Raw genomic sequence first — 14,322 nt, 5'->3', positions numbered from 1 at the left:
GCTGGCTATCACGTGGCACACAGGACAAGGGTATGGGTGTCTGCATTTATGCTGAAGAGCTGGATCAAAGGCAAGGAAGAGCTACCAGGAGCAGTGACCTCCAAATTGAGTATTGCAAATACACACTGAGACTTTGCTTTCCAAAAAGCTTACCACTGAAACGGCTGGGCAGGCGGGAGCCATGAGAGCTATGGAGATGATACACTTGGGTGCTATGTGTGAACTGGTGGAGCATTCTCAGGGCTTTAGAACTCTTGTATGCCTCCTTACAGAATACAGCTCTGGTACAGAATACATGCCACTGTGTCCTGTATTAAACAAGCCCCTGAAGAACATGCCTTTGCTTTGAGGAACAGTGCCTCATAACTCAGAGAGGTAAAGGGGTGACAAACCAGCCACCCCATATCTAGTGAGGTACAAATCACCTGTGTCTAGTGGGCTTACACTATTCATAGCTTTCAGTTTTTACGTCATGCAGACACAGAGTGCATGGGGGAGTAACAAAGAGTTTAGGGTGGTAGCTGTATAAGAAAACCCTTTGTTTCATGGTTCTGATGATTAATGGCTTACGCCCATGGGACAATCATTTACCTGCAAGTCTTGGCTAGAAGCTTCAGGGCATCAAAAGTTTATGAGGCAGCTCTGTGTCAGTCACATGAATACACATCTGTGAAGGTGTTTAGGAACCTGTATCTAGGTTTAAAAAATTTATCCTGTAGATTGGCCCAACATTTCAGTGTCTCCACTCAAAAATTCTTAAACATCTAACAAGATCAGTAAAGGCAAAACAAGGCACACATCTCCCCTTTTTCAAGCAAACTTCAGTAACCTGTTGCTTACACATAAAATGAATGGGGGTCGAGTAGACATGACCCTGCTTAAACTTGCCGACAAGGCTGCTAGGTGAGCCAGGGGTCTCACAGCTCTGTGAATCCCTTCTCTGTACCAGGGATCTCTCGCCTTCCCCATGGTCTTGAGCTCCAGAGCATCCTGAAGCAGATCCAAATTTTAACACAGAGAGTGGAGCCCATGGGCACTTTGGCAGTGCTGCGTGGCACTCAGCCAGCACCACTTACTCTAAGCTCCGTGGCCTCACTGTGTAATGCACAGAAGGGCTGTTTTGCAGCAATATTTGGATACCCTGTAGGAAGGAAAATATCCCCAGAACCACAGGCTTTAGGTGCCAGAGCTTCCTGCTGTGTGGCAGGGGTGCAAAACTGGCTTTAGGTGCTCAGTTTCAGGCCAAGGCAAGTGATACATGAGGCACCAGGATCACATTCAGTACTGTGAAGTCCAGAGCTCCTAAGAAGTGCTTGAGGTAGCAATGCTAGGTCAGAGGAAGATTCTCTAAAAACTATTTGGCTCTCACCAGCACCCTGGCTGGAGGAAATGAGATGATAACGGCAAAAGATGCACAAAGGAACACAATTCCCACACACGAGGACAAATCCTGACGATCACAGACGGGAAAAAAATCCACACGCCGTGGGAAATGCTTCAGTGACCCCAGCACGGTGCACAGGAGAGAACGGCAGCAAGGCGAAACCGCCGAGCACCGCGGTGCTGCCCGCGCTGACGCAACCCCGGCTCCTAGGAAGGGTTGGGCACGGAGCCAAAGAGCACCAACACACCCGGTGCAAGGGACTGACCGACTTAACCCTTCCACCGCCTCAAAAGCCCGCAGACAATACGCCTTAGTTTCTCCATTTCTGAGTTCAGGGCTCTGGACGGGGGCGCAGGAAGGGCTGGACGGAGCAGAGGAGCAGCATTGCGCTGGGTGAGCGCACGGGCTGAAACACCGCGAACAGCCACGCCGCGGCCAAACCAGCACAGCCCGCAACAGGTCCCAGCGCGGCGCTCAGCCGCCGAGGAGACCCGCGGGCAGCGAGGAGGGCTCCGCTCTGCCGCCCGACCGCTGCTCCTCACACCGACCGGGGCCACCCCCGCCATCCCGGGTCTGGCCCGCTCTGCGACCCGGGTTAAGAGCGGAGGGACCGGGCGCGGGCAAGTGGACTCCGAGGCACGGCGGGGCCGTAGCCCCCTCCCGCAGCAGCCGGCCGAGGAGTGCGGCGAGGGCTCCCTGGCTGCCGGTCCGGCTCCTTCCGGCGTCGCCTCCAGAGCGCCCGCCCCGGGCCGCGGCCGCGCCCCCGCCCGCCCCACCGGGCCGCCCCCCGCCCTCCCCCGCCCACACCTGGCCGGGGCGGGCCCTGCCCGCCGGCTGCGGGCCGATTCGGCGGGCAAGGCGGGAGGCAGCGCGGCGCAGGCCGCTGTTGAGCGGAGCGGGACTCGGCGGGTAGCAGCGCCTCGGCTCGCCGCGGGGCCCAGCGCGGCGGCGGGGGCTCAGCGCAGCGCAGCCCAGGTGAGCCCGCGGGCGGCAGGTGGCGGCGGCGGGGCGGGCTGAGCTGGGCTGGGCTGGGCTGGCGGCGGGGCGGGCGCGGCGCGCGGCCCCGGCGTGGGCGGGCTGGCGGCGGCGCGCGCGGAGCGCGGTCTCGCGCGGCGGCGGCGGCTGAAGGAGCGAGCGGAGCGGAGCTGCCGGCGGGGAGCGGAGCGGGTTCTCGCGCGGCGCCCGGAGGCAGCATGCGGACGGCGGAGCGCCGGAGCCCCGGTAAGTGGCTCGGTTGCGTCGCCTCTCCCTTCTCAGCCTTGTGTGCGGCTCCCAGCAGGGCGGGATCGTGTCCCCGGGAGCCGCCAAACTCCGCCGCCTGTTGAGCCCCGCGGATCGGCGCCCCCGAGCGCTGGCCCCGCCGCCCGCCTCGGCCCCGCCGCCGCCCCGGGTGTCCCGCTGGGGCCGCCGTGAGGTACCGGAGTCCCCCCACCGCCCGCTGGGCCGCCACGCGGTTTTCCGGCCGCCGCCGTCTGCGCCCCATGGAGCCTCCCCGGGTCGGCGGGGGGCAGCCAGGCACCTGCCGGCGCCGCGGGGCCGGGGGCGCGGGGGGCGCCGCCGCGGCGTGACCTTCCCGGGCGGGCTGCGGCACTCGGGGCAGCCCCGGCGGGCGGCCCTCCCGCGGTGAGCTCGGAGGAGAGGGGTCGAACCCCGCGGGGCGCAGCGCCGAGCGCTGAGGGGCGTCCCGGGCGCGGTGCCTCCGCCGTGTGCGAGGCGTGGGGCGGTCGGCAGTGGCCCGAAGCGGTTCCCGCGGCTGGCGCCGGCCGTTCCTGCGGAGGGCGGAGGGAGCGAGGGAGGGCGCTGCAGCGGGGGGCGGCAGACCGCGCCTTTTCCCCCCGGTGGGGCGAGCCGCCGCCTGGGAGAGCGCGGGGCTGCCGGGCGGCGGCGTCTTGGGTGGCGAGAACAAAGAGCCCCGGGCAGGAGCTTCGCCGCCGCTCCCGGGGTGCCAGCTCCCCAAACCGGGCCGGGGGGGTTGGCGTGGGGGTGTTCATCCCGTTCTCTCCCCGTTCGCCCTCCCGGGGGAGTGCGGCTGCAGCCTCCCCGGGCTAGCTCCTGCCCCGCAGCCGCCTCCGCAACCTGTTGTGCCGCCTGCCCGGTCGGGGTGCCGGTGGGGCGGGCAGTGCTCCCCCGCGGGACAGCCGAGGGGGCGGGCGGGCTCGCGTGGGGCGGCGCGGGGTGGGCGCAGGCAGCCCGGGGCGAGCGGGAGCCCAGGCTGGAGGCGAAGGCGGTGGGCGGGTGCGTTTGCCTTCGCGGTGGTTTCTGCGCCCAGAAACTGTTAATACCAACTTCAAGGACTTCAAATAGCTGGCGTAAATTAAATTCAATGAAAGAAAGTATTTCCGCGCTGTTAAAGGTCTTTTCCCGCGAACCTCTTGTGTGGGAAAGATGTGCTCTGTTTCCAGGAGACTGACTGGGGCAGCTGTTTTAAAGCGTTTTGGAGTTCCTTGTTTATTTCATATGTAACCAAATGAAGCTGTATTGTCAGTATCAAATACGATATTCTCTTGTCAAGTTTAGAACTGGGCTGTAAAAAGTGATTTGGGCTGAAGATAACTGGATAATCAAAGCTTCAATTGAGTATTTGCTGGTTTAGAGATCTCTGAAGGCAGCTAACTTGTGCAGGGACAGGGAGCAAATAGAGTTTCCTTATGCTGCTTCTGTAACCACCTTTGTTCATTTTTCAAGGTAAATGCTAGGGAAACGACAAATTTAATTTAAGATTACGAAGGTCCTGTGCTGCAAATGACTTATGTCCGTGTCTGATTACTGGGTGATTGTTCCAAGACTGCCAGTTTAGCTTTGAAAACAGATTTTTAAATAAAGTCCATTGCATTCATTATGATAATGCAGGAAATGCGTGGTTCACGAGGTTGGTTTTATGGAAGGAACAAGTGTACTTTAATCCTGATTTTATTATTTCTGCTGTGGTGGTTTGCTGTGAGACTGAGGACGTAGGAGTAATAGATATCCATACTGTGAAGCGCATGATCAGCAATCTGAACTTCGAAAGCAAAGAGTAAAATCTCTGTGGCAAAGCAGGCAGTTTGTGATCTGAATGTGTGGTGGTTGACAGTGTTGAATTATTTAAGTTCTCAGTTTCTGCCTTTAACCAGCCATCTTAATGTGCAAGTTTCTTAGCCTGCATCTAGCTGTTTAAATAGGGTGCAACTGACCACATATATGAAGGGGTTAAAACAGCTTATGGCCAAAAAGTTAACACATAACTTCAAGGGATTTTTATATTCAGTTTAGTTACAAGCATTGTCATTAGCCCTTTTCTTTGCAAGTACATGTCCATGAATATGTCTTAGGTATGTACTGGTTGGGGCCATTAGCAAAATAGTAGAAGCCACAGAAAACATTTTATTGTCATTCATGTTGCCAGTGAAAATGTCAGTTTCTGGAAAATCAAAGTAGAAGCCATCCTGTATTGTATATTGGTTGTGGGTTGAGAGGTGTGCAGGTATTTTTAATTTTTTTAAACTAAGTCCTGCTTTTGGGAATGTGAGATAATTGTCATTGGCAAAAGCAGAGCAGACAGTCAAAGCTTGTGATTATAAAGAGAAGGATCTAAGCTTGTGGGTAACGGAGAAGAAATGTTTTCCTCTTTGTGTCCACATAATGCAGGGCTGTGGGAAGATATGCTTAATGAAGATGATTATTGCTGTGGCTTTCCATAAATCCACTTGTAATGGAGGCTTTGTACAGTTACTTCTGAATCTGTACATTTAAAAACTGCAAATAGCGATAATGGAGTTGGCTAATAGCTGACTGTCAAGTAAGTGCAATCCTTGTGATAATGTTCAGCCATAGATCTCCGTTTAAGCATTACTTTTAAGCAGAAAATGTTTCTTGCAGGTCATAGCATATGCAGTTGGGAGGAAAAAAACCCGAATTGTTGCTCCCTGTTTTTGAATCTTACCAGGTGACTCTAATTGTGCAAAGGGCGCTTTTTCTCTCCAGCTTTTTATCAGATACCAGGAGATGTAGAATTCAGTAGATCCATTTGATTTGAATTTAGATAGTGGAAAGAAATACTAATAATAACCAGCTTTAAGAGACTGACTGAAGAAGTTTACCTGAACAGTAAACCTAAGGCTGTGTGCAAATTAAAATGGGGACTTGTGGCTTTTGAAGAATTGGAAACTTTCCTGTAAAGCATTGGAGTGAGCTGGATGCCACCACATGGTGGTCTGAGCTGATCTTAGTAGTAGTATTAATCAGGACAAAAACCACTGAAAGATTTCAGTGCCTCTTAGAAACCAGGGTTGAGAGTTAAATTGCTAATGTCTGTTTTGCAACTTAAGAGTTGAAGGTAAGACAGTAGGGAAAATTTTTCTTGTGGTATCTTGCCGCAGCACAGAAGGATGTAAAATCACCTATTATGTTCAATAAAGCACTTGTAGTAGCTACTGGCTGTTTTATATAGTGTTCTGAATGAATGCAATTGTAACTTACGTAGCTAAGAAACAGCTTTTGAAGAAAACTGATGGGAAAGTTGCTTATGTTTATGTTTTGAGTAATTCATTGAGAAATATTTGCGATGCTCTTCATCACTGCTTGCTCTCCATTAAAAGCACTGCTTTGACTTTCATCTTTCATACAGTACATGAGGGCTCCTTGTGTAGATTTACTTTTGCTCAGAATCTGACCATAAAGTTAAGCTTTGTTTCTACAGATCTTAGTGCAGTGTTCAAACCCAAAATATATTCTTAGTTTCCAGTAAAAACTTGTAATTACATGGGGTGGTAGCGAACTGGAAAGTATTGCAAAACATATGTAAGAATACTGTCGTACAAACTCTAAAACTGACGAATGACTCACTGCGCCAGTGCTATATCAAATTCTATCTATACACAAGGTTTAAATGACAAGTTTACTTTAGGCAGGGAATATGCAATTTTCTTGTACTCTTTCTTCATCTAATGTCAAGTAAGCTTAATGAAATGGTGCATGTGGGCATACAGGAGGTACCAGTTGTAGAGCTTTAATGAGCAAAGGGAACAAGCACTGCTTGGCTCTATTTGTGAAGGTGATAGATGTAACTACTCTTATATTAAAACGAAGTTTATGGTCCAGATGCTTATTTTGAGATGTATGTTTCTTTTAATGTACCTTATCACTTGTTTGTGTGCACTTACTAACGTTGGGTCTATTTTTTGAGAGTACTTGGTTTTTTAGCAGCATACATGTTCATCTTTACATATTCATATTAGTTGAATTTTTTAACTGGTATTTTGGCAGCGTTTTTGTGAACATAAAATTAAGGTCACTGCCAAAATGAAAATGGTATAATGGGGAAGGGGCCCATGATTGTTGGTTAAAGGGGAAAAGGCCACTCTCCACTACAACAACACACGTTTTATTCATGCCTTTGACACTGTCATTGTGAGCAGCTTCTCAGAGCTTTGGAGAGCCCCCCCCCAAAAAAAACAGAACATGTAAACAGACAGTAACATCCTGTACCTGGGAAGCCTGTGTGACCTGAGAGAAGAGCAAGGAAGAGTGGAGTGTAGGTATCAGGGGAGAAGGACAGGGAAGAGTAGAGTGTAGGTATCAAGGTCCTGTGCTGCTGTCTGTGTCTCTCATCTGTATGTATGTGTATCACCTGGATGCTGGGGTGCCTGATGAAACACCTGTGGGGAATCCTAGCCTGTGAAACTAAGGAGCCCAGTAACAATTCAACACTGGGAGGAAGAGAAACTCAATATTGGCCCTAGATAGAAAGAAGCCTTTAAACTATTAACAGTCTGTTCTTTTAATTTCTAATTTAGCCATTCTGCCACAAAGCCTGTCCTTCTGCTCTCTGTTAATGATCATCTTTCTGGACAGTGGTCTTAGCCTCATGTTGATCATGAGATCTTAGTGACCAGTGCCTGCAAGCGCTTGCTGTCTGTAGGAAGGTCGAAGTCTTCTGGGGCTGTGAAAGGAGGCCAAGCAGGGGAAGCTGGAGCATTTGCTGTTTAATGTCAGTGTGCACAGTGTTTATACACCTGTGCCTTACCGGGAAAAAAAGGATGAAACAGGTCGTGCTCCTTCAAGGACTCTAGTATCTGAGAACTTTATTCTAAAGATCGAAAATATAGAGATAAATTAGGGGTTTTGGAGCAGAGGATGGAAGCAATGTTTATAAAAAGGCTGGTTGAGATCAAAATTGACAAAAGTAACTCCTAATATCTGGGCACTGTACTCGAAGGAAGCTCTGTTTGGATGCTTTAATGAAGTGCAATACACTGTGGAGCAGAAATCGAGCAATACCATTAATCTGGGAAGGAATAGGATGGTCCCATTCTTATTTTTGTCCTTTAGCAGGCATAGAAGCTTCCAGTTTACAACCTGTCCAAAAGACATTTATTTCTTGGCACAGAATTTCAGCTGCAGCTGGCAAGTGGCTAAGTACTTTCTTCCAGGGTTACTGAGAAAGAGGAATTATTTAGGTTGGCACAAAAAGTTTATAGTTTGGAGTTGTCACATGAAATTGAACAGAGAAAAAACATGAAGGCCGGGCATGTGGCATCGTTCTTTCAAAAGCGGTGCTGGAAATCCGGTAATCACTCAAAACCAAACAAAACATGCATGTGCTTGACCATGGTGAGGAATTATCTATTGGCTTCATAGACCTCTCGTCCTTTTTTTTTGTTTGTTTGTTTTTTCCTCCTGCAAATGTTGTGTTTAACACTGAATTGCACTTGTGTATACAAAGAATAACATCTGTTTTATGAGAGCCACAGAGCGCAGTTGCTTTTCCATCCCTCCTGTGTATGGATTCTTCTCTCATGTGTCATCCTTGCTGCTGAAGGCAGCCAGGCACTTGAGCTTTTTAATATCTTTTCTCTCTTTGGGAGCAGGAAGTTATTAATGGGATAGTATTTGATTCGTCAGTTAGATTTCCTCACAAAATTAAATCTTACAGAGTTTTGGAAAAGTTATTTTCCTAGAGGGTTTTGTGAGTAGGTAAAGAAGTAGGATGATCTGCATCTGTTTTTCCGGAGGAGTTTTGGTAATTGTTCTATCAATGGGTTAGATTTTCTTCACCCTAGATGTATTTTGATAGGGTGGTTAATTGGCAAGATAAATTAGATCTGAGAAGTATGAAAAAGGCTAGTCTAGTGTGTAGACTGTAGGCTACATATTTAAAAAAAAATATTTTACCTGGCAGATACTGTGCTTCTGATCTTTTATCTTAAATAACCATAGAAGAGGCAAAAGAGCCTTTTGGACACAGTGAGTTAAGAATGTGTTGAGGTGTTACGTACTTGGAAGATATGAGATGGGGGGAAAGGAGAAAAAAGTGACCTTGTTTTTAGGTGGAGTTGTTGCCTTTTTTACAAACTACTGTTTTCTTCAAGTGCAAAGGAGTTATGTTTGTTTATATCTTATTAAGCAACATTTGTTTCATCAAATTTGATCAAAGGTTTAGTTGTTGCAGAATCAATAATAATTCTCTTACCTTAAGGAAAAATCTGTAATTTATGAATGTTCTGTCCATTGTATTTTAACTACTTGTACTACAGAATTTGCAAGATTACACAAATTGACTAGAAGATGCACACAAAATCCAATAATACATTTATCATGTCAAAGTTCAGTGAAATATGAAACGTAATTACCATAAACGAAGAAAATTGGCCTCTTAAAACCTATGAACTAGAAGGTGTGGAAATAATTTTGTAATATATATTCTCAGTGGTTTTGTTGAGACTGTACTTTGGCACCACCAAAATTCTTTTACAGTCTATGCATGCTAACCCCTGTGTAGTTATGTGGTGAAAAAAAGGTACTTGTAAACTTGTATTTAATCTCAGGATGAAGCATGTATTTTTGAACATGAATTTCAGATATTGACTGTCTCCTTGCTACAGCCTTGTTCATGGATAGCTTCCAATTAATAAAATGCAAATTTGAAAAATTACACCTGGAGAGACAAGTATTTCAGTAGATTTTAGGGTTGCTGCTTCAATTCTGCCTCTTGACACAGAGGTAGGATTACAAACTTTTGTAGGAAGGTTTTTCTCCTTTAGTATACTTGTGAGATGGGAGTCTGGCTAACATTTCTTGTTGGTTTGTGTTTTCTCTGGATTCTACTATGTCTTTGGATCCTGTAAAACTAAACTTTATGCTTTCAGCGTATGGCTAAGGTAAAGTGCTCATTTGAGGCCTTCTGGCTCAAAAAAAGAGGCATTTTAGAATAGGCTCTTTTTGCCTAATTTCCTGGGGTCTGTCCCATTGCAGAGGGTTCATTTTAACACAGGTCAGTAAGTGCTGGATCCTACTTCTTCCCTCAGACAGGCCAAGACAGGGAGACCTTGCAGAAGCTTGTAGCATGGCCGTGATTTCAGCAGCTGTTTTTGGGGTGTTGCAAATGTAAGTCTCTGTTACTCGTGGCAGGATTTTGGATGAGAACACAGCGAGCGTGGGCTCTCATTGCCCCCATGCTGGAACAAGCAGATGCTGTCCTTAGCATGGAGGTGTTGCCTCCTCCTGGCAGTGAACATCTCACTTTGGTTTGCCTTCTTTGATAGTCTGCTGACTTCCCTGGCTGGCCAGCTGTGTGGCCGAGGCTGTGGTGGCCAGGGGCACCTCTCACCTGCGAGCAGGAGAAATCCACAGATAAAACCCCAGCAGCTCTCTGGGAGCAGGCTGGTACTGCCGATAGCTGTGCTTGGATCCTACCATGGCTCTCACCTGAAGCAGCTTCTTTGTAAACAAGATAATAATAAAGTGTGCTGCTATACTTACCTCCGTGCCAATCTCTTCCTTATGCCTGTGGAAGGAATAAGGAGCATAATTAATTATAAAACGGAAGAGTTCTGTAGCATTGTATGGCAGCCAGCTGTCATGCTCTTCTAGTGATCCCCCATCCTGCTGTCAGAAAGCTGGGCATCCTTTAGGACACAGCAGCATTTTGCTGAAGAGTGATCAAAGGCTCCTTCATTGGCCAGAACCATCAAGATAGATGGGCAGACATTTGTTTTAAAATGACTTGCACAGAGTTGCTGGGATCAGCAACTTGACTGCAGTGACAAAAAACATCTTTAGCACACTAGAAATCATGAATTGTATTTTGTTTGCTTAGATCATTGAGTGTTCAGGGCAGGCACCATGAGTTGTATGGTGTTAAAGAACACATTACACAGCAGTTACATTGCTGGAAAGCATTTGTAAATGTAAGCTTGAATTAAAGAGATGGTTTTCCCCCCCCTATTAAACTTGGAAGAGGTGAGCTTTGAAGACAAATTTTTGATGCTCTTTAACGTTGTCTACAAGGAGCAGGTGAGGTATCTCCTGACCTCCTGTTTTGCCTTTTTTTTGTTTTCCCTCGTGTTTTTCCTTTAGCTGATACTTGTGTATTGGTTTTAGATGAGACAAGAAATGTAGACATTCTGGTTTTGGCATTTGAGTGATAGGATAGGCTGACATAACTGTGTAGGTTATAAATGAAGTATGAGCTCTGGAATACTGGCTTAGTATCTGAAGGGAGTTAGCAAGCTTTTGGATTTTTGTTGCACAGTGTAATTAAAATAAACACTATAATGCTAATCATTTATGTATTTTTGCCTGTAGGTAAAATTTTAAATTGGAGCTAGCTATACTTTGGTGGAAGTGGATTTTTTTTGGTGGGGTTTTTTTTATCATTATACTGTTGCCTGTATACAGTCTAGTGATATTTCAGTGATAGTGCATAAAAAATATTGCCAGGCAGATTTGTTTATATTTTTATTGTGTATTGTCTATTCTAGTAACGATGTAATTATTGCTTTTAACAGAAATGCCTGAGTTGAGTGTTTAATTCTGTCAGGCTCAAGCAGTCACTGATGAGGTGATAAATGATAGGTTATATGTAGAAGTGGATTTCCAATGATTTATTTGCTGCTTTTGGAAAAAAGAGATGCTTTGTTTCTGTCCAATGACTAATGTAGAAAATCAAAGCGGTGCACCAGATGTTTTTTTCTAATGACTGTGGTTCAAGGTCTTTTTTCGTACACAGGAAGGTTTTGACTGAGTTTGTTTCTTGGTTTTCAAAGTTCCTCCTGCTTGTTAATGCAGCACTCTGCTCCGGACTTCTGTGGATGGCTTTATGGAAAAGCTCCTTTCCCAGCCATTCGAGCATGTCTCAGCTCCCTGTCCATCAGGAGGTGAGAGGCAACGACATTTTTACAGCACGGGCTGATCGCTTCCTTTCTTTCGTGTTTATTTCATAGAATTAAAACAAGAATAAGTGTTTTGCTTTATTTGTTGATGTCTGATTAGGAATTAGTGGAAGAAACTGAATCGCGGGTGTGATTAAGGGTAGTTTTTGTTTCGGATGTATGAAAGGACTCATTGTCTGAGGCTTTTCCTCCATCGTGCTCAGCCTAATCCTGCTGAAATCACACTAACAACGGCAGCGCTCGAGGCTCCTCGTCTTGTTTTCCTGCGCACTTAATCATACAGCTGGAAAAATTTCCTCTTCCAAGGGATGGTTCCTTGTGCTGAATCTGCCATCGTGTCATGGGAGCCTTGCTGTTAAGGTGGACGTTATTTTGGGGGGCCTGGGGAGGGGAGGGTGGTTAATCTGAAATATGCAAACTGATCTAATTTATGCTACATTTGGATTTTATGTTTGTGCCTGATGGTTTTGTTAATGCTGTCACCTACCTCTTTGCAACTGTGGCTGAAGGAGGTGAGCTGCCTCATTCCAGCTTTTAGTTCCCCCTAACTTTGTTAGATCAACTTTCTGTATTTGCTGTGTAGTACTTCTGCAGGGAGGAATTTCAGAATTGCTCAGTGTATGCTTTCAAAAGCAATTTAAAAAGTTTGAGGTTTGTAGAAATTAAGACATTTCTACAGTATATATTAAATAGACAGTCATGTCTGTTATGTTACTCTTTCAGAAGAAACACAATACTCCACCCCATGAACAGCCTTTCTTTGCCTCTGAATCAGGTTGTCATTCCAAGGTCTTGGGGTGATTTAAAAATATAAGTAAACTCTCCTGAGAAATCTATTAAAAATTATTTGGTTCACTGAACATTCAGTGCACGTTCAGTCTTGGAATCCATTATGTGCCCATAGAAGGACTTTAAAAATTCTCTTTGACGAAGTTGGTCTGAGTTGTGTCCCTTTGGCAGGTGGGTGTGAGGGAATTTCATTGCTTTATTTTCAAAACAGAAGTGTGTGGAATTAATATTGATTTTTATTATAGGTGCTTGCTAGTTCCACTGTATCCAGAGGTCACATGTCAGCTCCACTTTTATAGTGACAGCTTTCCCTGTTCCTTTAGTTGAAGTCTGTAGCTGTAGAGCTCTGGAAATAGTTGGGAAATGCTGGGTTTTTTTCCCTTTGAATTCAATTTGTAAAGCTTTATTACCTAAAATTAAATTCTTATCAGGTTGAAATGGTGCATAAATTCTTGTTGAATGGAGACAAATGCTATTAGAAATCGGTGAAACTAAGCTATATTTTAATCCTAGATTTATTTTAATTTCCATTGTCATACATTGAAAACAGTTTGCATCTACTTTGTCCATCTGTATTGGCGTTTTCTTGTTCTGATAAGTTCTAATGGTTAATTCTGGGAGAGACAACATGTGTTGGATTCCCACTTGCAGTGCAGTTGTGTGCTGTGACATGGGTTATATTTCCAGGTACCTAGTGTAGGTGTTGTCAGTTCCCATCAGCATGTGCTGCTTTTGTGTGCTGAAGAGAGTTGTCATATTATTCAGCAAAACTACTTTTTTTTTTTAAGAACTTTCCCACATTTTCAGCTCATGATGGAGAGCTCTGATGTCTCTTTGTTAGGTTTTATGTGCAGATATTCAAGTTGCTGAGAGCTTGGTAGCTTGTCAGAATCTAAAGTCAGGTAAGGACTAAAAGAAAACACAAATAATGGGCAATCCCTCCGGATATGCAAGTTTATTTGATTAACCCATCTGACCCGCAGCGCTGGAGAGCAGTTAAATATTTGGACAGTCAGCAGTCCTGTTAGTCATGTTTCATTAGGTGATGGCCTCCATTTCGAGGCTGCTCTCTTGCTGCTGTTGCCAAGTCTTGTGAGATCTTGAAAGGGAGCCATGGGTGGGGGCATGGCGAGTGCTTTTGGGGCTGTTGCTGAACCAGGCTGCCAGGAGCAGCTGGGATGTGAGTCCCTGCAACAGCATCATCTGCACTGGGATGGGAATCAGGGGCAAGGGAGAAAATTGTTAATTGCGGATTGTCAGTGCCATTAAGGTTAGGCAGTAGATAAAGTTACCAACCTAGGCAGAAATAGCAATGCTGCCCTGAGAAGTGTAAAAGACTTGTCAAAACCTAATCTAATCTCCTGCATTTACTGTATATGGTAATAATGGAGAAATGAATTTCCAGCAAGCTGAGATGGTCCAATTTTAATAACTTCTCAAAAAAATCAAAGGGAAGTATTGTGCTGGAAGAGGCATATCACGGTTATCTAAATTTCCTTCCATGGAACTGTTTTTAATTTTATGTGAGTGTATACTAATGGTTTAAAAACTCATTTGTTTCCTTGTCAGCAGCTTGACCAGTATTTTAATACAAAGGACATGTTATTATCTTGAACTGGTCTTGTTTTTCAATGGGTGTAGCAGCCAGCTGGAAAATTGTTTGACTTTTTAACTGCTGGGGCTTTGATGCAGTGTCTACTGTAAGAAACTAAAATTTATTTAAAACCAGTGACACTTTCAATTGTTGTGTTTCCATTTAGATTCAAGGGGAGGGGAGCAGATATTTGTGCTGAAGCAAGAAGTCTTGCCCTTTTTCTAAAGATCTGTGGTAATTCTCTGTATTAGAGTGAGGTAAAATTTGTGTCCTTAGAATCTGAGAAAAGTAAGTAGGAAACAGCTGGTGTAGCTTTAACTTGCTGCATTTCTGGATGCATTGCTGAAGGTGTTCTGATAGAAATATGTCTGGTGAGTTTTATGGGAGAAAAACCTAGTACAAAA

General features: G+C 45.9%; 1 protein-coding gene across 10 annotated transcripts in view; it reads left to right on the top strand.

Moving 5' to 3' along the window:
* The first annotated feature begins 2,209 nt into the window (after nt 1–2,209).
* PTPRF (protein tyrosine phosphatase receptor type F) overlaps nt 2,210–14,322 on the top strand; it is a 377,255-nt gene continuing 365,142 nt past the window's right edge. For 8 of the 10 annotated variants that reach the window (XM_085067815.1, XM_085067816.1, XM_085067812.1 and 5 more), the window contains exon 1: nt 2,465–2,605. The gene's annotated coding sequence lies outside the window, so the exon portion shown is untranslated. Of the gene's footprint in view, nt 2,360–2,464; nt 2,606–14,322 lie in introns of those variants that run through there. The other 2 variants (XM_085067811.1, XM_085067818.1) reach the window with 2 other exon arrangements.

The sequence above is a fragment of the Lichenostomus cassidix genome, chromosome 8 (assembly GCF_008360975.1).
Source record: "Lichenostomus cassidix isolate B80296 chromosome 8, HeHo_3.0, whole genome shotgun sequence".
In the NCBI taxonomy this organism is placed as follows: Eukaryota; Metazoa; Chordata; class Aves; order Passeriformes; family Meliphagidae; genus Lichenostomus; species Lichenostomus cassidix.
The sequence above is the reverse complement of the archived record's forward strand: the minus strand, read 5'-3'. Positions and strand labels throughout refer to the sequence as shown.